Here is a 22,574-nt window from a genome sequence, read left to right as displayed (position 1 = left end):
TTCAATTGCTTTAAACACCACAGTTAGGTCACTTGTTTTTCAGTTTCTGAAGTAAATGAACCTGGTTGTCACAATTTTATACTTCTAGCTCACTTATCATTTTGGTTAATATTACTGCAACGCACAATTCAACGGTTTTTTTCTCTTGCAAAGGCACAATCCAAACTCGCATACAGATAAGAGATTGCTGCTTGTAACTACTTATGTCAGCAAATCTACTGCCATATCTGCAGCCCTTGACCTTCCATTTGATAGTCATCGTGGGTTTGAAGGGTGCAGTCCAAAGAGCCTTGATTAATTTCTGCAGGCATCCTGTAGATAGTGCACATTGCTGCTGTCGAGCAACAGTTTTAGATTAGATTAGATTACAGTGCGGAAACAGGCCCTTCGGCCCAACAAGTCCACACCGACCCGCCGAAGCGAAACCCACCCATACCCCTACATTTACCCCTTACCGAACACTACGGGCAATTTAGCTTCGCCAATTCACCTGACCCTGCACATCTTTGGACTGTGGGAGGAAACCGGAGCACCCGGCGGAAACCCACGCAGACACGGGGAGAACGTGCAAACTCCACACAGTCAGTCGCCTGAGGCGGGAATTGAACCCGGGTCTCTGGCGTTGTGAGGCAGCAGTGCTAACCACCGTGCCGCCCACAAACAGTGGTGGAGGAAGTGGATATTTGTGAATGTGGCGCCAATCAAAAGCCTGCTTTGTCCTCGATAGTTGCAAGCTCCAATTGCTGGACCTACCCTCACCTATGCATGAGGGGAGTATTCCATGACATCCCTGATTTGTGCCTTGTAGATGAAGGAAACGGTTTGGAGAGTCAGGAGGTGATTTACTCCCTGCAGTGTTCCTAGTGTCTAATCTGCTCTTGCAGCCTTAATTTTTATGTGGCTAGTCCAGTTCAGCTTCTGGACCATGGTAAACCTCAGGATGTTGATAATGAGAAATGTTGGTGTAATTGAATGTCAAAAGGCGGTGGTTTCATTTTCTCATGTTAGATACAATAATTGACTAGCATTTGTATGGCTCAGATGCCTGTTCTCAGCCCAAACCTCAATAATGTGCAGGTCCAGTTGCATTTGAACATGGACAGCTTCAGAATCTGGGGAATTATGAATGGTAGCAGTCAAGGGTGGGTCACTAAGTATGTTCCAGGTTAATATAATTTTTTAACCAATATGAAATGATGGATAAGAGAGAAAAGGCAGGAAAGTGAAATCGAGGATTATCCAATCGTGCCCTTAAATCTATTGGTCTGCTCTGCCATTTCAGAGGTTAATTCAAGATGAACCACATGGCTGTAGGTCAAATCAAGTAAGAATGATAGATTTCCAGAATGAAAGAGTATGAACCAAATGGTAAACCAGATGTGTTTTCACTGTAATTGATAAAGGTTACATGGCTTTTATGATTATTCCAGTTGTTTTATTCCTGAATCTTAAAAAGTGAATTCCAATTCGCCATCCATTTGAAACCATAACCCCAGCACATGATTCTGGGACCTAGATTAATTGTCCAGTAACATTACCACCACACTACTGTCTCTTTCTCTACAACACTGCTGACTTCATTTGCTCGGTGGTGAGCCTATTACCCCTAAATAAGTCAGTTTGATTCTGTGTATTAGAACACAAGTTGTACATGTGAATCTACATGTATGTAAGCATTGGTTTATTACCGATATTACATATATTACATTGTCCAGTAATATTTATTGTCTAATCAACATCATAGAATCGTGCAGCATTAAGTACCTGGATCTCACATCCTGTTTGCGTTTCAAAACAATCCTACTGGTACCCACCTAGATCTTAACTTTAATTTGACAGTTCTGGTCTGGTATCATAACACACAATGTTCTGTGAATGATGTATGTATATATCTGTGTCACATAACCTACGTGAAGTAATTCCTGTGGAATTGATAATGAGACAGAAAACAAAACACAGAATGATTATCTTGCAATCCAGGTGCAATAATGTTATCAGTAGGATGACTCAGGAATGTGACATCCCCTCCGAGCTACTCACCATACTTGATTTGAAACTTTCCCACGTCTCTTTCGAGGAAGACAATGAGTGAGGATGATACACCAAATTCAATTAATATGCAAACGCCTGGCAAATAAAATATAACGCAGGAAAATATGAGTATATGCAAGTAGAATGGAGTGTCTGAATATGATTTAAATGGAAAAAGACAGCAGAAAGCTGCAGAAGAGAGGACTTGGGAGATCTCATCTGTGAATCACAAAACGTAGCATCCAAGTTCTGTGGTAATGGGGAAGGTAAATGGAAACACATTAAGACTGTATTGACTGGATTTTTAAAAAATAAGAGGGCTCTCATAGAAAATATAAAGTCCTAACAAGACTAGATTACGCAGGTTGGATACTCCTGATGACTGGGGAATCCAGATCCTGGGAATACAGACTAAAGATACGATGTAGGCTATTTAGGATTGAGATGAGGAAAAATGATTTTATCGAGAGAATGGAATTCTGTGCTACATGATGCGGTTGAGGTCAGGCATTGAATATTTTGAAGGACTTAGATATAGATTTTGGGAATAAAGAGGTCAACAGGGTGATGAGTTGGATGATTAAGCATGACAATGTTGAAAGAACAGAGCTGAAGGGTTGAATAGCCTACTCTGGCTTCTATGACCATGGTTCTATGTTTGTATGCACATAGTTGGAATACTGCAAGCAGTTACAGGCCCCTTATCTAAGGAAAGATTTACTGTTATTGAGACAGTTCAGAGAAGGCTCACAAGGTTGATCTCTTTTTTAGAATCCCTATAGTGTGGAAACAGGCCCTTCAGTCCAACGAGTCCTCACAATCCCTCCAAAGCATATCCCACCCAGACTCATTCCCCTACCTGATCTATTAATCTGCATGCCATCTGATTAATGCACCTAACCTACGAACCCTGAACAGTATGGGCAATTTAGCTTGGCCAATTCCCCTAAACTGCACATCTTTGGATTGTGGGAAGAAACTGGAGCACCCAGAGAAAACCCACGCAGACACGGACAGAACGTGCAAAATCCACACAGGCAGTCACCCAAGGATGGAACCCGGGTCCCTGGTGCTGTGAGGCAGCAGTGCTAACCACTGAGCCACCATGCCGCCTTAGCAGAGGGATTGGATTGAGGAGAGGTTGTGCAGTTTGGGCATGTGTGCTTTGGAATTCAAGAGAATAAGATGTGACTTTGTTCACAACATACAAGATTCTTATGTGGTTTGACAGGGTAGGTATAGAAACATTATTTCATCTTGAAGAGAGTTTGGAACAGAAGTTATATCTCACTGGGTGTTGCACATTTATTCATACACTCAGAACAATTTCTTCTCTCAGAGAGAGTGTATCTGTGGAAGCCCTGTCAAAGCTGGGCCATTAAGTATATATAAGATTGGGATGGACAGATTAAAATTCAGCTAGGGAATCAATGGTTACAAGGAAAAGGTAGGAAAGAAGAGTTAAGGATTATCAGATCAGCCATGAAGTAATTGAAGACTTGATAGTTGAATGGCTTACATCTGCACTGCAACCTATGGATCCTGAGTCAAATTGCTGGGAAGTCCTTCCCTAACTGCATGAGGATAGATCTACATCAAATGCACTGCAGAGGATAATAAAGGCCACTAGGTGTGGGCAATAAATGCTGATGCAGCCAAATAAGCTAATATCGCATGGATGACAAAGAAATCCAGTTAACAACTATCTCAATGTATACTTTATCTGTATTCGATTCAAAATTAAAATATATGTGAAGCATATATCTATTTCATCAATGAAATTATTAATTTATCATCGTGAGCCTTATTCAAAAAGATGCAAAGGAACCAACAGTTTGGAATATTTAGTCTTCTCAATAGCACCAATCACAAAGGTCCTCTCACACACATCAGTTAAAGAAAAAATAAGCACAAATTTCCTTCAAAGATTAACTTTGGACAAAAAGCATTTGTGCTTAAACAGGTGCTAATTCTCAGAGAATAAATGATAAGACATTAAATACTCCAGTTGTCCTTCAGTCTAACAGCCCTGCACAAGATCAGGACTACTAGAACAGACAAGTGTCACTAGGTATAAGCAGTTCAACCTTTGAAATCTCTTAAAATGTAGTTTGTTCAATATGTCTTCTAAAAGCCTTTCAACAAGTCTAGCTGTTTCAATTTCTCAGCTCTCACATCAAATCCACAAGAGGGTTTCTTGCAAAGGTGGAAAAGGTGACACTAGGTGTCCTTTTACGTCAGGGAATGCACCCAACTGAAGTCCAAAGCAACATCAAATACCAATTCCTGGCGACCATAAACTCACACATACAATTTCACGTCAGTTCAGGCACTTAGCTGAAGACAGATGACTTTCAGAAAGTGATTTTACAAAAATGTTCCACATTCCTTTCAGTGTATCCTTCAACACAACAGGTCCAGGGACGAAACAGTTTTCACAATACTTCAGAGATTAGTGATGAAAAGCATGAATAATTGAAGCAATCAGAATGAGATAGTTGCTGCCCATGGGTCACACAGGTGTCCACCAGCTCCCACATATTTACCCCCCATTTCCACCACATTTATTATTCTCGATTCAACTACATTCAGAAGTATAATTCAACGATTACCTATCATTACATCCAGCGGTTTAACTAGTCTAGCTATATATTTAATTACTTTTATCTCTGCAGTGTCAGTTTAAGTGACTGCCTCCGTGCAATTAAAGCAAAACGTAAAGTTCACCAACTACTGACCTAGTTCTCAACTAATGAATGCCTCTGGACACCAGCATTCCCTCCCCTCTTATGTAAAAGGTCATAACAGCAGATCTTCCCTCATTGCACCAGAAGCCCTCACACAACAGACATCCTTCCACTTATGTTTACATGAGAATCTAAATTTTCAAGCCTGTAATTTCGTCCACTCCTAGCACAAATAATACGATTTACGTCCGGGAGGTGGACACTACCCAAAATAGAGAGCTGAATACCTAAGCCATTTAAAGTAATTATTGAGATGTAACAGTTTACATACATTGCATGAGCTAAACAGATAGGAAATGCATGGAGCCCGTGAAGGGTAAGAACAGTTTATCAATCACTGAGAACAGATAGATAGATCATGCAGAGAATGTGTTAGCCTCAGCAGCTGTGGGCTCCGTGGAACAGCTAACTGCTGTGAGGCAGAGTGTGAGGGTTGGGCTGCAGCCAGTTTGCATCAATTCAAAATCTTTCCCTCATCTTCTCAACAGCCTGCTTTAACCTTTACAGTTAGTTTATATAAGGGCAATGAGATCCAGTTCTCAGAGTTCGAAACATTTTGGGTAAAGGGAACAGGCCTAACCTGTATCTAATAACCAGAAAGTTGCTGCGGAAGCTGTTGTCCAAGAATATGACAGGAAAAGTAACTAATTGTATAAGATTCAATACATTTATTAAGAACCCATAAGTTTAATAGGCATTGATTTCTAACAGCCCATTATTTGCATTGTACATATCTCCACTGCTGTGCAGAGGGGATTTCTGTATCGGAAGGAAGGTAACATTTGAAGAATTGAAATTTTCCCTGAACTCTTATTTTCCAGTCTTCATGAGGAATAATGGAAGGTCCATGGATAAAATGTCCAAGTGACTGAGAATTATCAGCAAGCTTCATCAGTAACTTTTTATAAGAATTGTTTACATAACTGTAAATGTTAACTTTGAGAAAAAAACCTACTAAGGAGATTTAATGAGCAGTTGTGAAGGTATCTTCTCTACATCTGTCAGCATCTCCTTCTGCTTGCCTCCCTCTCTAACTAAGCTAAAATTTATCTTGTTCTGAGGAAGGTTCACCAGACCTGAAAATTTAACTCTGATTTATCGTCACACACCTGCCGAACTTTTCCAGCAACTTCTGTTTATATATATATAAGCCATAATTTACAGATCGCTCTGCAATCTCCATTCCATGAGGACAGCTCCCTTGCCCCATCTGTCAATATTCTAAATTTAAGTCCGTTTTTTCTCAATGTGGTGTCACATTTGATCCTGAGAACTGAACTGCAAAACTGAGATTGACTGCCAAAGAAAAAACATGAAGACTGATTATAGATCAGCTACTGTCTCATTGAATAAGTCTATATATGTGCCTCCTCACAGTTCCTCACAGCTTTCCTTGGTCAGTTAAAATTATGAATTAAAGCGTAGTTACAACCCAGAATGTGGCTGTGTGGCCCATTAAGTCTGTGTCAACTCTCTGACGCAGCAACTCAGCTAGTCCTATTCTGACCTTTGCCCAATGGGGCAGCATGGTGGCTCAGTGGACCCAGGTTTAATTCCAGCTTCGGGTGACTGTCTTTGTTAAGTTTGCACATTCTCTCCGTGTCTGCATGGGTTTCCTCCGGGTGCTCCAATATCCTCACACAATCCAAAAATCTGCAGGTTAGGCGAATTGGCCATGCTAAATTGCCCATAGTGTTCAGGGATGTGCAGGTTAGGTGCACTAGTCAGTGGTAAATGTAGAGTAACAGGGGAATGGGTCTGAGTGGTATACTTTTTGGAGGGTTGGTGTGGACTTGCTGAGCCGAAGGATCTGTTTCCACACTGTAGGGATTCTATGATTCAATTTCAGCAATTCTTCTTCTCTTCAGTCACTCGTCCAATTACTTTCTGAAGGCCACAACCAAATATGCTTCCTCTCTCTTCTCCAGTGGCTCATTATAAATCCAGAACACTTGCTGTGAAACATGCATTTATCTCAAGCCGGCTCCAGTTTCAGCATATATTCTTCATCACAGATTTGATGGAAGTGGAACAAAATCCCAAGATTTCTGGGCAGAATAGAAAATGAGAGAGTGATATATTTTAAAAAAGCAATGACTCAAGGTGGATGTTAACATGGGGGAAAACATTATGGCACAATGAGAAGTTACAATTGCAGTTCAGAGGGAAATTAGGGCAATACCCACTGGGGTGAAACATTGAGCAGAGATTCTATGGGAAGAGCAAGGGAGGGACAATCAATAGGAATCTTCTTCCGAGGAACTATCACAGGTTTAATAAGCTCAATGCCTCTGAAATTCAATGCTACATTGAATACATCTCTGCCCAATCATCATTTAAATTGCATTTGTAAATCCCTCTCTTCAGCAACATTTGATGCACTGACATCATTTCTTCCCCCACTCACAGGCACCTCACTTCCAAATCATTCCCTGCTCAGTCATCATTTCTCCTCCATTTACACATCCCCGTACTTCTTAAATATCCTCCTCCCAGTCATCATTTCTCCTACATTTAATCATCCCTTCACTTTTTCAACACCCCTTCCTCAGTATTATTTCTCCTCCATTTACAGTCCCTTCACTTGATAACCATCCCTTCTTCAGTATTATTTGCTAAGGGAGGATATTCCCGGAAATACATCCAGGGAAGTTATTTGGGTGGAACTGAGAAATAAGAAAGGGATGATCACCTTATTCGGATTGTATTATAGACTCCCCAATAGTCAGAGGGAAATTGAGAAACAAACTTGTAAGGAGATCTCAGCTATCTGTAAGAATAATAGGGTGGTTATGGTAGGGGATTTTAACTTTCCAAACATCGACTGGGACTGCCATAGTGTTAAAGGTTTAGATAGAGAGGAATTTCTTAAGTGTGTACAAGACAATTTTCTGATTCAGTATGTGGATGTACCTACTAGAGAAGGTGCAAAACTTGACCTACTCTTTGAAAATAAGGCAGGGCAGGTGACTGAGGTGTCAGTGGGGGAGCACTTTGGGGCCAGTGACCATAATTCTATTTGTTTTAAAATAGTGATGGAAAAGGATAGACCAGATCTAAAAGTTGAAGTTCTAAATTGGAGAAAGGCCAATTTTGACGGTATTAGGCAAGAACTTTCAAAAGTTGATTGGAGGCAGATGTTCGCAGGTAAAGGGATGGCTGGAAAATGGGAAGCCTTCAGAAATGAGATAACAAGAATCCAGAGAAAGTATATTCCTGTCAGGGTGAAAGGGAAGGCTGGTAGCTATAGGGAATGCTGGATGACTAAAGAAATTGAGGGTTTGGTTAAGAAAAAGAAGGAAGCATATGTCAGGTATTGACAGGATAGATCGAGTGAATCCTTCAAAGAGTATAAAGAAAGTAGGAGTATACTTAAGAGGGAAATCAGGAGGGCAAAGCGGGGACATGGGATAGCTTTGGCAAATAGAATTAAGGAGAATCCAAAGGGTTTTTGCAAATATATTAAGAACAAAAGGGTAACTAGGGAGAGAATAGGGCCCCTCAAAGATCAGCAAGGCGGCCTTTGTGTGGAGCCACAGAAAATGGGGAGACACTAAATGAATATTTTGCATCAGTATTTACTGTGGACAAGGATATGGAAGATATAGACTGCAGGGAAATAGATGGTGACATCTTGCAAAATGTCCACATTACAGAGGAGGAAGTGCTGGATGTCTTGATAAATCCCCAGGACCTGATCAGGTGTACCTGAGAACTCTGTGGGAAGCTAGAGAAGTGATTGCTGGGCCTCTTGCTGAGATATTTGCATCATCGATAGTCACAGGTGAGGTGCCAGAAGACTGGACGTTGGCAAACGTGGAGCCACTGTTTAAGAAGGGCGGTAAGGACAAGCCAGGGAACTATAGACCAGTGAGCCTGACCTCGGTGGTGGGCAAGTTGTTGGAGGGAATCCTGAGGGACAGGATGTACATGTATTTGGAAAGGCAAGGACTGATAAGGGATAGTCAACATGGCTTTGTGCGTGGGAAATCATGTCTCACAAACTTGATTGAGATTTTTGATGAAGTAACAAAGAAGATTGATGAGGGCAGAGCAGTAGATGTGATCTATATGGACTTCAGTAAGGCATTCGACAAGGTTCTCCATGGGAGACTGATTAGCAAGATTAGATCTCGTGGAATACAGGGAGAACTAGCCGTTTGGATACAGAACTGGCTCAAAGGTAGAAGACAGAGGGTTGTGGTGGAGGGTTGTTTTTCAGACTGAAGGCCTGTGACCAGTGGAGTGCCACAGGGATCGGTGCTGGGCCCTCTACTTTTTGTCATTTACATAAATGATTTGGATGCAAGCATAAGAGGTACAGTTAGTAAGTTTGCAGATGACACCAAAATTGGAGGTGTAGTGGACAGCGAAGAGGGTTACCTCAGATTACAACAGGATCTGGACTAAATGGGCCAATGGCTGAGAAGTGGCAGATGGAGTTTAATTCAGATAAATGCGAGGTGCTGCATTTTGGGAAAGCAAATCTTAGCAGGACTTATACACTTAATGGTAAGATCCTAGGGAGTGTTGCTGAATAAAGAGACCTTGGAGTGCAGGTTCATAGCTCCTTGAAAGTGGAGTCGCAGGTAGATAGGATAGTGAAGAAGGTATTTGGTATGCTTTCCTTTATTGGTCAGAGTATTGAGTACAGGAGTTGGGAGGTCATGTTGCGGCTGTACAGGACATTGGTTAGGCCACTGTTGGAATATTGCGTGCAATTCTGGTCTCCTTTCTATCAGAAAGATGTTGCGAAACTTGAAAGGGTTCAGAAAAGATTTACAAGGATGTTGCCAGGGTTGGTGGATCTGAGCTACAGGGAGAGGCTGGGCAGGCTTGGGCTGTTTTCCCTGGAGTGTCAGAGGCTGAGGAGTGACCCTATAGAGGTTTACAAAATTATGAGGGGCATGGATAGGAAAAATAGACAAAGTCTTTTCACTGGGGTTGGGGAGTCCAGAACTAGAGAGCATAGGTAAAGAGTGAGAGGGGAAAGATGTAAAAGAGACCTAAGGGGCAACTTTTTCACACAGAGGGTGGTACGTGCATGGAATGAGCTGCCAGAGGATGTGGTGGAGACTGGTACAATTGCAACATTTAAGAGGCATTTGGATGGTTATATGAATAGGAAGGGTTTGGAGGGATATGGGCCGGGTGCTCGCAGGTGGAACTAGATTGAGTTGGGATATCTGGTCTGCATGGACGGGTTGGACTGAAGGGTCTATTTCCATGCTGTACATCTCTGTGACTCTATGACTCTAGTCACATCCCCCTGCTCAGTATTATTTCTCCATCTCCACATCCCTTCCTTGGCATTACATCTCCAGCAGTTACACATCCAAACAATTTTACACACCCCTTCCTCAGTATGATTACTCCATTTACACATCCCTTACTCTCCGTAAATTTCTCCATTTACACATTCTTTCCTCATTATCATTACGTCTCCCTTTACATATCACTTCCTTAGTATTACTGTTCTTACATTTACACATCCCTTCCTCAGAATTATTTCTTTATTCATACATCCCCTCCTTAGTTTTATTACATCTCAATTTACACATCTATTCCTCAGTATTAAAATTCCTCCATTTCTACATCCCTTCCTCAGAATGATTCCTCTATTTATGCATGTCTTCTTCAACATAAGTTCTCCTCCATGTCCACAACTTTTTCTCAGTATTATTACTTCTCCATTTACACATGCCGTCTTCAGTATTAATTCTCTTCCATTTACGTAACTCATTCTCAGTATTGTTACTCCTCCATTTGCACATCCCTTCCTCAGTATTATTACTCCTCAATTAACACTTCTTCTCCTCAGCATTATTACGCCTCTAGTTACATATCATTTCCTCAGTATTATTACTACTACATTTGCACATCTCTTCCTAAGTATTATTACATGTGTACTTATACATCTCTTCCTCAGCATTATTACTCCAATAATTACACATCTCTTCTTAAGTATTATTATACTTCTATTTTACATAGCCCTTGCTCAATATTGTTACTCCTCAAGGTTTGTTAAAGAGTTATAGCTCGGGTGCTATTTGCAGTAGTTATACTTATATTCGGCAAGTTGGGAAATTGATTTGCAGACATTGCATCCCCTGTCTGGTTGGCACCTTCAGTGCTCTGGAGCGTGCTGTGAAGCACTGCAGTACTGTGTCTTCTGTAATTTATTTGGTTCTGTTTCTGCTGCTTCCAGTTGCCAGTTCCAGTTGTTAATTGCAGTGGCTGGTATATTGGGTCTAGGTCAATGTGCTTGTTGGTAGAATCTGTGGATGAGTGCCATACTTCTAGAAATTTTCTGGCTGTCTCCTGTTTAGCTTGTCCTATGACTGTTGCGTTGTCTCAGTCGAATTTATGGTCCTTGTCATCTATGTGTGTCCATACTAGGGACAGCTGGTCATGCCATTTCGTCGCTAGTTGGTGTTCATGGATGTGAATCGCTCATTGTCTGCCTGTTCGGCCGAGATAGTGTTTTGTGCAGTCTTTGCATGGAATCTTGTAAATTACATTCATCTTGCACATGATGGGTATAGAGCCTTTTACCCTGGTAAATTGTTGTCTGAGTTTGGCTGTCAGTTTATGGGCTGTCATGAATCCCAGTGGTCAGAGAAATCTGGTTGTTAGTTCTGAGATTTTTTTTAATATAAGGTAGCATGGCTGGTGTGTTGGGTCATGGCATGCCCTTGTCACGTTGTTTGTCTGCTAGGCATCTGTGGATGAAGTTACGGGAACATCCATTCTTGGTGAAGACTCTGTAGAGGCGTTCTTCTTCCCTTCAGAGGTTGGGAGTGCTGCAGTGTATTGTACCATTTTGAACAGGGTCCTAATGCAGCTTCTCTTGTGTGTGTTTGGGTGGTTGATGTTGTAGTTCAAGACCCGGTGTGTGTGGCTTTTCTGTACACTTTTGTGGTGCATTCACCGTTCTGTGTTCCTTCTACCATCACATCCAGGAATGGGAGTTGATTGTTGGTTTCCTCCTCTCTTGTAAATCTGATCCCTGTGGGAATGGTGTTTATAATCCTGTGTGTGTTCTCGATTTCGCTCTCTTAATAATTACAAAAGTGTCATGGACGTATCTGATCCAGAGTTTGGGTTGGATTTGTGGCAGTGCTTTTGTTCCAGTTTTTGCATTACTGCTTCTGTTATGAGCCCAGAGATGGGTGAGCCCATAGGTGCCCCATTGGTTTGTTCATATATTTGGTTGTTGAATGTGAAGTGTATCATCAAGCAAAAATCTAGTAGTTTGAGTATGCAGATCTTGTCCATAGTTCCCTGCCATGCCATCGGTACTGTTTGTCTCGGAGGTTGGCTATTGTCTCTCCAGCTAGAGTTTTGTCAATTGAAATGAACAGTGCCATTACAGCTAATGAGACCATTGCTTCATCCTTGTCTATGTTTATGTTCTTGATGATGCCTAGGAATTCCTGTGATGATCGCAAGGAGTGTTTGGATCCGCTGATAAGATGCTTCAGCTTTTGCCAGTTTAAGTGATGGGGTTCCTGGAAATACCACAATAGGTCTAAGTGGCTTGGGTACCTTGGGTAATCCGTAAAATCTTCAATCCTGGATATCAGCCCGTATTTTTTGTAGGTTCCATAGTGTGTTTTTTTTCTCTATTGGTTAGCTGTACCATGGGGTCTCACTCCCTCTGTAGGTAGGTATCCATATCTGGAATTAGTTTCTCTGCTTTCTGAATATATTCAGTCTTGTCCATAATAACCGTCATTCCGCCTTTACCCACTGGTACTATGATTATGTTCTTGTCCTTTTCAAGTGTGTTGAGGGCTTCTCTCTCTTTGGTGTTGAGATTCTTCTTTTGTCTTTTCTTTGCTAGTAAGGGTACAATGGTTTGTCTGACTGCTTGCTGCCTCTCTTTGGTAAGTCTGTTAGTTCTGAGCATACATTCTAGTACAGCTAGAAAGTCTGTAGTTTTTCGATCCCTGTGGTTGTAGTTGAGTTTCTAGGCTAGCATGGCTTTTTCTCTGTCTGTGACTGTCTGTTGGAGAGGTTTAACAGCCTCTCCAGAAGACTTAACAGCCAGACTCGTCCGACCACTCGGATTCATGACAGCCCATAAACCGAAAGACACGCTCAGACAACTCACCAGAACAAAAGACCCTGTGCCCATCATGTGCAAGATGAACGTATTTTACAAGATTCCATGCACAAAACACTATCTAGGACAAACAGGCAGACAACTAGCAATCCGCATCCACTAACACTAACTAGCCACTAAATGCCATGACCAGCTGTCCCTAGTGGTGACACACAGATGACAAGGACCACAAGTTCGACTGGGACAACACAAAGATCAAGGGACAAACTAAACAGAGGACAGCCAGAGAATTTCTAGAAGCATGACACTCATCCATGAACTCCATCAACAAAGATATAGACCTAGACCCAATATACCAGCCACTACAAGGAACTGGAACTAGCAACCGGAAGCAGCAGAAACGGAACCAAATAAATTCCAGAAGACACAGTACAGTGCTTAACAGAAGGCTCCAAAGCACTGAAGATGTCACATGGACAAGGGATAAAATGTCTGCAAATCAATTGCTCAGCTTGGCGAACATATCCACAACCACGGCATTATTACTCCTCCATATACACATTCCTTCCTTCAAATTATTGTGCTATTTACATACCCCTTCTTCAATACAAATACTCTTCCATTTACACATCCATTCCTCAGTATTATTAGCCTTCCATTCACACACCTCTTCCTCAGTATTAATTCTTCTCCATTTATACAACCCTTTTTCAGTACTATTATGTGTCCATTCCTTCCTCAGTATTATTATTCCTCCAGTTATATAACAATTCCTAAATACTATTAGACCTCCACTTACCGGTCCCTTCCTCGCTATTATTGTTGTTCCAAACACACACCCCTTCCACAGTATTATTAAACCTGCATTTACATTTGCCTTCCTCAATATTATTACTCCTCCATTAACACTTCCTTACTTCAGTATTATTACTCCATCATTCACATAGCCTTCTTCAGTATTATTACTCTTCTCTATCCAAGTGCCTTCTTCAGTATTACTACTCCTCCAGTTGCACATTCGTTTTTGACCATTGTTACTCCTCCAGTAACATTTTTCTTGGTTATGTCCCATTTGTGCATGGCCCCTGGACAGCTCACCTGATCTACACCTGCCAAGCATGCGCTCGCTTCAGCCGTGGGTGATACAGGCAATGATTGACAGTGGTTCCAGGCCAATGGAAGGAGAAGTGGCATTGCTGGATGACCTCCTGGGAAGCAAGTGTTAAATAGAATTGGTGCAGAGCAGGAGGAGGCCATTCTCCTTGTCCCAGTTTCTCACACCCAATTACATGTACTTTTGAGAGGTGCTTGCCTCTGCACGGAAAATCAATTTTATAATCTTCCCCAAGCATTGCACAGGTTGGCAGGATTCTTTCATAATATTTTGCAATCACCATCTGGATATATTTTGCACAGAAACTATACAATTATGATGGAGCTTTGGATAACATTAATTCGGGCATCTTGGAATATTGTATACTGTTCTGATCTCTGTACCAGAGAAAGAATATAATTGCACTAGCGTGCAGAGGAGATTTACCAGGATAAAAACTGAAAGAACTGCAGATGCTGGAAATCAGAGCAAAAATAGAAATTGCAGGAAAAGCTCAACAGGTCCGGGGAAGGGTCACTGAACCTGAAACATTAACTCTGTTTCTCTCCACAGTTGCTGCCAGACCTGCTGAGATTTACCAGGATGTTGCCCAAGAGGGAGTAACGAAGAGTGGCTGGATGTGGTATTCCACAAGGCAGGGAGGCGAGGGGGTCAGTGGATTGGTAACTGATTGAGGTGCATAAATTTACGAGAGGGATAGATAGAGAGAAAAGTCTCCCTAAGTCAAAGTTCGAGTAACCAGGAATTGCAGTTTTAAGGAACACCGCAGGAAGTTTAGAGAGAATGTGAGAGAAAACAAATTCATTCAGAAGGTGGCAGGTATCTAGAACTCGGTGTCTGAAAAGGTTGTAATGAAGGGAATCTTTATAAAGGCATTTATAAAGGCATTTAGATAAGCACTTGAATTACAGTGCAAGGTTACAGCCAAGGGCTGGAACCTGGAGGTCTTGATGACCGGCATGAACATGATGGACTGAAGGGCAACTTTCCATGCTCTAGAAACGCGATGTCTCTCTATGATTCTATGAGACTTTTTCCTATTGGAAGCCCACATGGGGAATCTGCAGTCATCCATGTGAGAGATATCTCCAGCTTATATAATTCTGGCAGAAAGAATAGAAATGCAAAATGTGCATTTGAAGTTCAATAACTAATGTAACCCAATGGTCTGCATTGATTTTTATTTCTTCACTGCACCAGGGCCTTCGAATTGATCTATTGTCCCAAAGCAGATGATGGACATGCATAAACATTAATCAAAAATTTGCAGATGCTGGAAATATGGTAAAAAAAAGTACTGGAGAAACTTAACAGGTCAGGCAGTATCTGTGGAGAGAAAGCAGACTTAATATTTCAAATCTAATGACAGTTCATGCAGAATCATTGTGCAGACCTGCAGAAAAGTGGATGGTGTTACACCAGATAGAGATGCTGTCCAAATACCATCAGGAGATATTAAAGATAGTCGACGAAAATCAGATGTCAGGTCACAGAAAATATTTTTTAAAATGAGAAGTAGTATAGTAGCACCTCGACATACAAACGACCCCATTCACGTACAAATCGGTTTACGAACAGGATTGTACGTAAAATTTTGCTTCAACATACGTACGAAATTCAAGGTACGAGCAAAGGTACAAATGCAAAAAGCCCATGTGCGACCACGTGGTTTCATTGTTCTGCTTTGCTACGCGCTTGTTGAACGCAAAAGCTCTCGGGCCCCGCGTGATTTCATTCAGTTCATCTTTGGCGCGTGCGCTGTGAACAGCCATCCAAGCATCCTTACACTATCCGAACAATGGGAACTTTTTGGTTCGCGAACCAGGTCCCGGAACGGATTAAGTTCGTAAGTCGAGGCACTACTGTATTTAGAAACAAGACGTTACCCAAGAAGCTTATCAGGTCTGGCAGTATCTGTGAAGAGAAATCAGAGGGAACATTTCGGGTCCGCTGATACTTATTTACAATTAAGTAATAGGTGGTCATTCATTCCTTTTAGGAATATCGGGGGGGGGGGGGGGGGGGAGAGAGAGACTGAAGACTCAGCGGGAGTTTGGTCCTCCAACCAATACGAGCGAATGAAGAGCACAGGCTGATCCTGGAGGTCCCTCATTGTCTGAGATTCTGCCTCCATAATACCATAAGACACAGAAGCAGAAATTAGGCCATTCAGTCCATTGAGTCTGCTCCATTATTCAATCATGGCTGATAAGATTTTTCAAGCCCATTTTTCTGCATTCTCTCCATAATCGAGACAATCAAGTCCTTAGTTTTAAATTTACCCATTGACCAGGTCTCTGTGACAGATTCACCACTCTCTGACTAAAGAAGATTCTCCTTATCTCCACTCTAAACAGTCTTCCCTTTACTCTTAGATTGTGCCCTCAGGTCCTAGTCTCTCCTGCCCACAGAAACATCTTCCAACGTCCACTCTGTCCAGGCTGTTCAGTATCCTGTAAGTTTCAGTCAGATCTCCCCTCATCCTTCTAAACTCCATCAGGTATACCCCCAGAATTCTCAAACATTTGTCATATGTTAAGCCTTCCATTCCTGGGATCATTTGTGAAAACCTCCTCTGCTCCCACTCCAGGGTCAATACATTCCTCCTGAGGTATAGGGGCCAAGATTGCTCACAATACTCTAAATGTGGTCTGACCAGAGGCTTATAAAGCCTCAAAAATATGTCCCTGCTTTTATACGCTAGTCCTCTCAATATGAATGACAACACAGCATTGGCTTTCCTCACGACTGACTCAACCTGCAAGTTTACCTTAAAAGAAAACTGCCAAGTCTCTGCACTTCAGATTTCTGAATCTTCCTACCAAAGGGCATGATCTCACAATTTCCCAAACTGTATTTCACATGCCACTTCTACAAATGAAGAATCATCTTAAGTGTTGAGATGGGAAATGGAGATAAAGGGAGGCCAGACAGGAAAAACCCAAGTTATCAAATTGTTGCAATAGTTTTATTGAATATTTCTCAATAGTAAAGACACATTAAAATTAAGAATCTGCATTAAGAGCAAGTTTATATTGAGGGTCAGGTGATGAACTGAATACAAAGACATTACTACATCATGGGTAATGTGGTGGTTCAGTGGTTAGCACTGCTCCCTCACAACACCAGGGACCCAGGTTCAATTCCAGCCTCGGGTGAGTGTCTGGAGCATGTACTCAATCTCCTTTTGAACCTATGCCAACTTTGGAGGGTAGTGCCTGTATGGATGTTGCTCAATTGGAACAGCATCTCCTACATCTGCATCATGCATAATTAGAAGGACGGCACAGTGGCTCAGTGGTTAGCACTGCTGCCTCCAAACACCACGGACCCGGGTTTGATTCCAACCTCGGGGACTTTTGTGCAGAGTTTGCACAGTCTCCCTGTGTTTATGTGGGTTTCCTCCCAGAGTCCAAAGATGTGCAGATCAGGTGAATTCGCCGTGCTAAATTGCCCATAGTGTTCAGGGGTGTGTAGGTTAGGTGCATTAGTCAGGGAGGAGAAAGTGAGGACTGCAGATGCTGGAGATCAGAGCTGAAAATGTGTTGCTGGAAAAGCGCAGATCAGGCAGCATCCAGGGAACAGGAGAATCGACGTTTCGGGTATAAGCCCATTCCTGAAGAAGGGCTTATGCCCGAAACGTCGATTCTCCTGTTCCCTGGATGCTGCCTGACCTGCTGCGCTTTTCCAGCAATACATTTTCAGCATTAGTCAGGGGAAATGTAGAGGAATGGGTCTGGGTAGGATACTCTCTGGGGGGGTCAGTGTGGACTTGTTGAGCCAAATGATCTGTTTCCATAGTGTAGGGGATTCTATGATCCATGATCTCAGAGACAGATGAGATATTCAGTTACAAAGCATGAGAAAAAGAATGATAGTTTCACATAGACTCACCAAAGAGTATTGCATAATTTCCAAGATAGAATTAACAGAGATTTTTTTATTCACTCATGGGATGTAGGCGTCTATGGTTGGACCCAGCATTTATTGCCCATTCTTGGTTGCCCTTGAGAAGATGGTGAACTGTCTTCTTGATCCACTGCAGTTTATTTGGTGTAGGCACACCGACAATGCTGTTAAGGAGGGAGTTCCAAGATTTGTCCCAGTGCCACTAAAAGAACAGCAATGTATTTCCAAGTCAGGATGGTGAGTGGCTTGTGAGGTAATTTATAAGTGGCAGTATCTTCCTTCAGCTGCTATCTGTGTCCTTCTAGATGGAAATGGTTGTGGGTTTACAAGGCACTTTCTAAGGGGCCTTGCTGAATTTTTAGTTCCATTTTAATGAAAAAAGTATTGATATGATATCATCAAATTAACAACACCTTCCTCAAAAGGAAAAGGGGACATACACAAAAGTGCATTGCTTTTGACCTGGTCTACATTCAATCAGCCTAATCAGATTAGCAAAATATCTGCACAGCTCTTTTTGATGGGTCCTCTAGTTTGCATTCTATTCTGTATTTCCTTACATAGTAGGCTGCAAAGTAAAATAATACTAAAAAAATTAAACCAATGTAGTTTCTGAGTTTCTGAGCTTATCTAAAAGTTCTGTGTATAGATAATTCTGTGGTAATACCAAGTAAATTTTGCATTTAATGGGAAAGGCCCTGCAATAATTTGAAATGAATTCCATATTTCAAAGGCATTGTGTGCATTATCTGGTAATTTGTCTCCACACAGGAAACACATGAATAGCCTCTTCCCATTCTGCCATTGCAATCATATTGATGATCAAACCCTTTTCTACTCAGACACAAACATTGACACAAACATCATCTCCATCACGTGACCTTGTTGATGTGTCCGATGTCTCTCCCCACACATCGATGAACAGTCAGACCTACTGTAAAATACGGCTGGATGGTCTTTCCTCATTGTAGACAACTCAGGCATCGATCAGATGGGCTGATTCCATGAAACATCAAACGCACACAGAGGAAGTGACTGCAAGTGCAACAGTAGGCTGGATGACTGAGTAAATCCCCTCCAAATTTAGTGCAGCTGAATGCAGCTCTCCTCACTAGGAGCCTGCTCAAATAAAACCAGACTTGGAGAGGGAAGAGCAGTCGGAATGGAGTAAAACACATTGAAGTTACCTTTGGGCCAGATGAGGTTTCATTACCTGGGAGATGACAGCAACCCAGCTGTAAAACCCCTGGCTTTTACAACAAACCAGCAGTTTTAAAGTCACTTATATCAGCATTTTATTCCTTCCAGATTTATTCAATTAACTGAACTTCTGGTCCCCAATTTCAGTGGTGACTTCAGAACTCACATCTGCAGGTTATCTGTCCAGCTTCTCCAATACTAATTCAGTAACAGAAGTACTTAGCTGCTATAACCTTCCTTATGCCAAGATCAAATGTCTACCACAGAATTATATGAGCAGTTAACAGAATCCTCTCAATTTCTCCAACAGTTATTTTAATGCAGACTTGAATCAATTCTTTTTTTTTCAGAAGGGTCACTGGAATGAAAATTAACAACTGCTTCAAAATGGTAGCTTCAGAACTTCTGACATAAAAATGTTAAAACTTCGTAGAAAAATTGCAGCAGCAACATTCATACTGGAAACTTTAGCATGCAATTTCACTTTCAGTCAGGAACAGATCTCACTTTGACCCTAATCTCTGACTTCACAGCTGGTTTCCAGCATCCCCTATTGTTCATGCTGACTCTAAACTCAGTGGTGAAAGTCTTTTGTGTTCCCTGTCTACAAGCTCTGAACCATGGGAGAGAGCAGCTAAGATGATTTCCTTACACACCTAAGGATGGTCTCTCACAGGGACTTTGCTGTCAGTGAAGAAAGATGTGAAAGACCACAGTGGCATTTGTCCCTCTCAGTGTGACCCTGGAAGACCATGCCCAGGCTGTTGTATGATTCTCACCCCAGATTGTCCTTCCTTCAATTGAAGACTAGCACTCAGGTGGAAAAGACAGAACCTTACAATGTGTTTAAATAAAAGATGATTTATTTCATATTTAACCAGAGTATGAAACTTCAACCCAGTGATTTTTGGGGGCTGGTGTGAAATCTCTAGAAACCACTAGAAAATCATACCATTACTCTCATTTGCAAGAGACTGATGGTAGATGAATGAGTTCACCAGAGTGGATGAATGCATAAATCCCTTCCGACACATTGTGCAAGTGAATGGCATCTCCCCAGTGTGAAGATGGTAGTGCATTATCAGAACCTTGGTGTAAGAGTCAAGGTATCTCGGAGAGAGTACAGGGTATTCCCAAAGGGAGTGGGACTAGCAGGAGGTCTTTGTACGCATCGGAACTAAGGACATAGGAAGGAAAAAGGATGAGATTTTGAAGGGAGAACAGAGGAGGTTAGGCAGGAATTTAAAAAGGTCCTTGAGGGTAATAATACCTGGATTACTCTTGGTGCTACGTCTAAGTAAGGGCAGAAATAGGAGCATAGAGCTGATGAATGTGTAGTTGATGAGCTAATGCACGGGAGAAGTGTTCATATTTTTGAATCATTGAAATCTCTTCTGGAGTAGACATGACCTGTACAAGAAGGATGGATTTCACCTAAATTGGAAGGGGTCTAATATACTGGCAGGGAGATTTGCTGTTCTGGAGGATGTAAACTAGTAAGGTGGGACGGGGAGGGGGTGGGGGCCAAAGAGATAGTGAGAAATGAGATCAGTCTGAAGCTGGTATAGTTGGGAAAAGGAGCAAGTCAAACAGCCAGGGCAGACAGGAACATGGCAGAGACCAAGGTAGGATGGATTCATTAAACTGCATTTCTTTCAATGCAAGAGGCCTAACAGGGAAGGCAGATGAACTCAGGGCATGGTTAGGAACATGGGACTGGAATGTCATAACAATTACAGAGATGTGGCTCAGGGATGGACAGGATTGGCAGCTTAATGTTCCATGATAGAAATGCTATAGCAAGGATAGAAAGGGGAGCAAGAGAGGTGGGAGAGTGGCGTTTTTGATAAAAGATAACATTATGGTTGGGCTTAAAGGAGGATATTCCTGGGAATACATCCGGGAAAGTTATTTGGGTAGAAGTGAGAAATAAGAAAGGGATGATAACCTTATTGGGTTGTAATATAGATTCCCCAATCGTCATAAGGAAGTTGAGAAACAAATTTGTAAGAAGATCTCAGTTGTCTGAAAGAATATTAGGGTCGTAATGATCAGGAATTTTAACTTTCCAAACATAGACTGGGATGACCATAGTGTTAGGGTTTAGATGGAGAGAAATTTAAGTGTGCACAAGAAAATTTTCTGAACCAGAGCGTAGATGTACCTACTAGAGAAGGTGCAAAACTTGACCTATTCTTGGGAAATAAGGCAGGGTAAGTGACTGAGGTGTCAGTAGGGGAGCACTTTCAGGCCAGTGATGATAATTCCATTAGTTTTGAAATAGTGATGATGGAAAAGGTTAGACTGGATCTAAAAGTTGAATTTTTAAATTGGAGGAAGGTCAATTTTGATGGTATTAGACAAGAACTTTCAAACGTTGATTGGGAGCAGATGTTTGCAGGTAAAGTGATGGCTGAAAAATGGGAAGCCTTCAAGATGAGATAATGGGAGTCCACAGGCAGTATATTCCTATTAGGGTGAAAGGCAGGGCTAGGTTTTGGTTTAAAAAAAGCATACGTCAGGTGTAGACAGCAGAGATCGAGTGAATCCTTAGGAAAGCATAAATGCAGTACGAGTACACTTAAAAGGGAAATCAGGAGGGCAAAAAGTGGACATCAGATTGCTTCGATAAATAGGGTCAAGGAGAATCCAAAGAGATTTTATAAATATATTAAGGACAAAAGAGTAACTAGTAAAAGAACAAGACCCTTCAAAGATCAGCAAGGCAGCCTACGTATGGTAACTCAGGAGGTGGGAGAGATACTAAACAAGTATTTTGCATTAGTGTTTACTGTGGAGAAGGACATAGAATGTGTGGAAATACATGGTGACATCTTGAAAAATGTCTATATTACAGAGGAGGTGGTTCTGCATGTCTTAAAATGCAGCAAAGTGGATGAATCTCCGGGACCTGATCAGGTGTACTCTAGAACTCTGTGAGAAGTGATTGCTAGGCCCCTTGCTGAGATAATCACAGGTGAGGTGCGAAAAGACTGGAGGTTGGCGAACATGCTGCCTCAATTGAAGAAAGGTAGTAAGGACAAGCCAAGGAACTATGGACCGGTAAGCCTGACATCAGTGGGTAGGGTGTTGGAGGGAATCCTACGGGACAAGATTTACATGTATTTGGAAAGGCAAGGACGGATTAAGGATAGACAACATGGCTTTGTGCATGGGAAATCATGTCTCACTAACTTGATGGAGTTTTTTTGAATCAGTAACAAAGAGGATTAATGAGGGTAGAGCAGTGCACGTAATCTATATGGGCTTCAGTAAGGCATTCGACAAAGTGTTTCATGGTACACTGGTTAGCAAGGTTACAACCCATAGAATACAGGTAGAACTAGCCACTCAAATACAGAACTGGCTCAAAGGAAGAAGACAGAGGGTGACTTTGGAGAGTTCTTTTCAGATTGGAGGCCTGTGACAGTGATGTGCTACAAGGATCCGTGCTGGGTCCACTGCTTTTCGTCATTTTCTAAATGGTTTGGATGTGAACATAGGA

The 22,574-nt window shown here is 41.8% G+C and overlaps 1 protein-coding gene across 4 annotated transcripts in view; it reads right to left on the bottom strand.

The window, feature by feature from the left end:
• Positions 1–22,574, bottom strand: part of LOC122543480 (uncharacterized) — a 159,058-nt gene that overhangs the window by 80,387 nt on the left and 56,097 nt on the right. For 2 of the 4 annotated variants that reach the window (XR_006310046.2, XR_006310045.2), the window contains one exon: positions 3,082–6,826. The exons of 1 other annotated variant lie outside the window; for it this stretch is intronic. The gene's annotated coding sequence lies outside the window, so the exon portion shown is untranslated. Of the gene's footprint in view, positions 1–3,081; positions 6,827–15,467; positions 15,875–22,574 lie in introns of those variants that run through there. One more of the 4 variants, XR_015751243.1, reaches the window with a different exon arrangement.

This window comes from Chiloscyllium plagiosum, unplaced genomic scaffold, assembly GCF_037043375.1.
Source record: "Chiloscyllium plagiosum isolate Xiang-an unplaced genomic scaffold, Cpla_swu_hap1 HiC_scaffold_27, whole genome shotgun sequence".
Taxonomy (NCBI): Eukaryota; Metazoa; Chordata; class Chondrichthyes; order Orectolobiformes; family Hemiscylliidae; genus Chiloscyllium; species Chiloscyllium plagiosum.
This window is presented reverse-complemented; position numbering and strand designations above follow the sequence as displayed.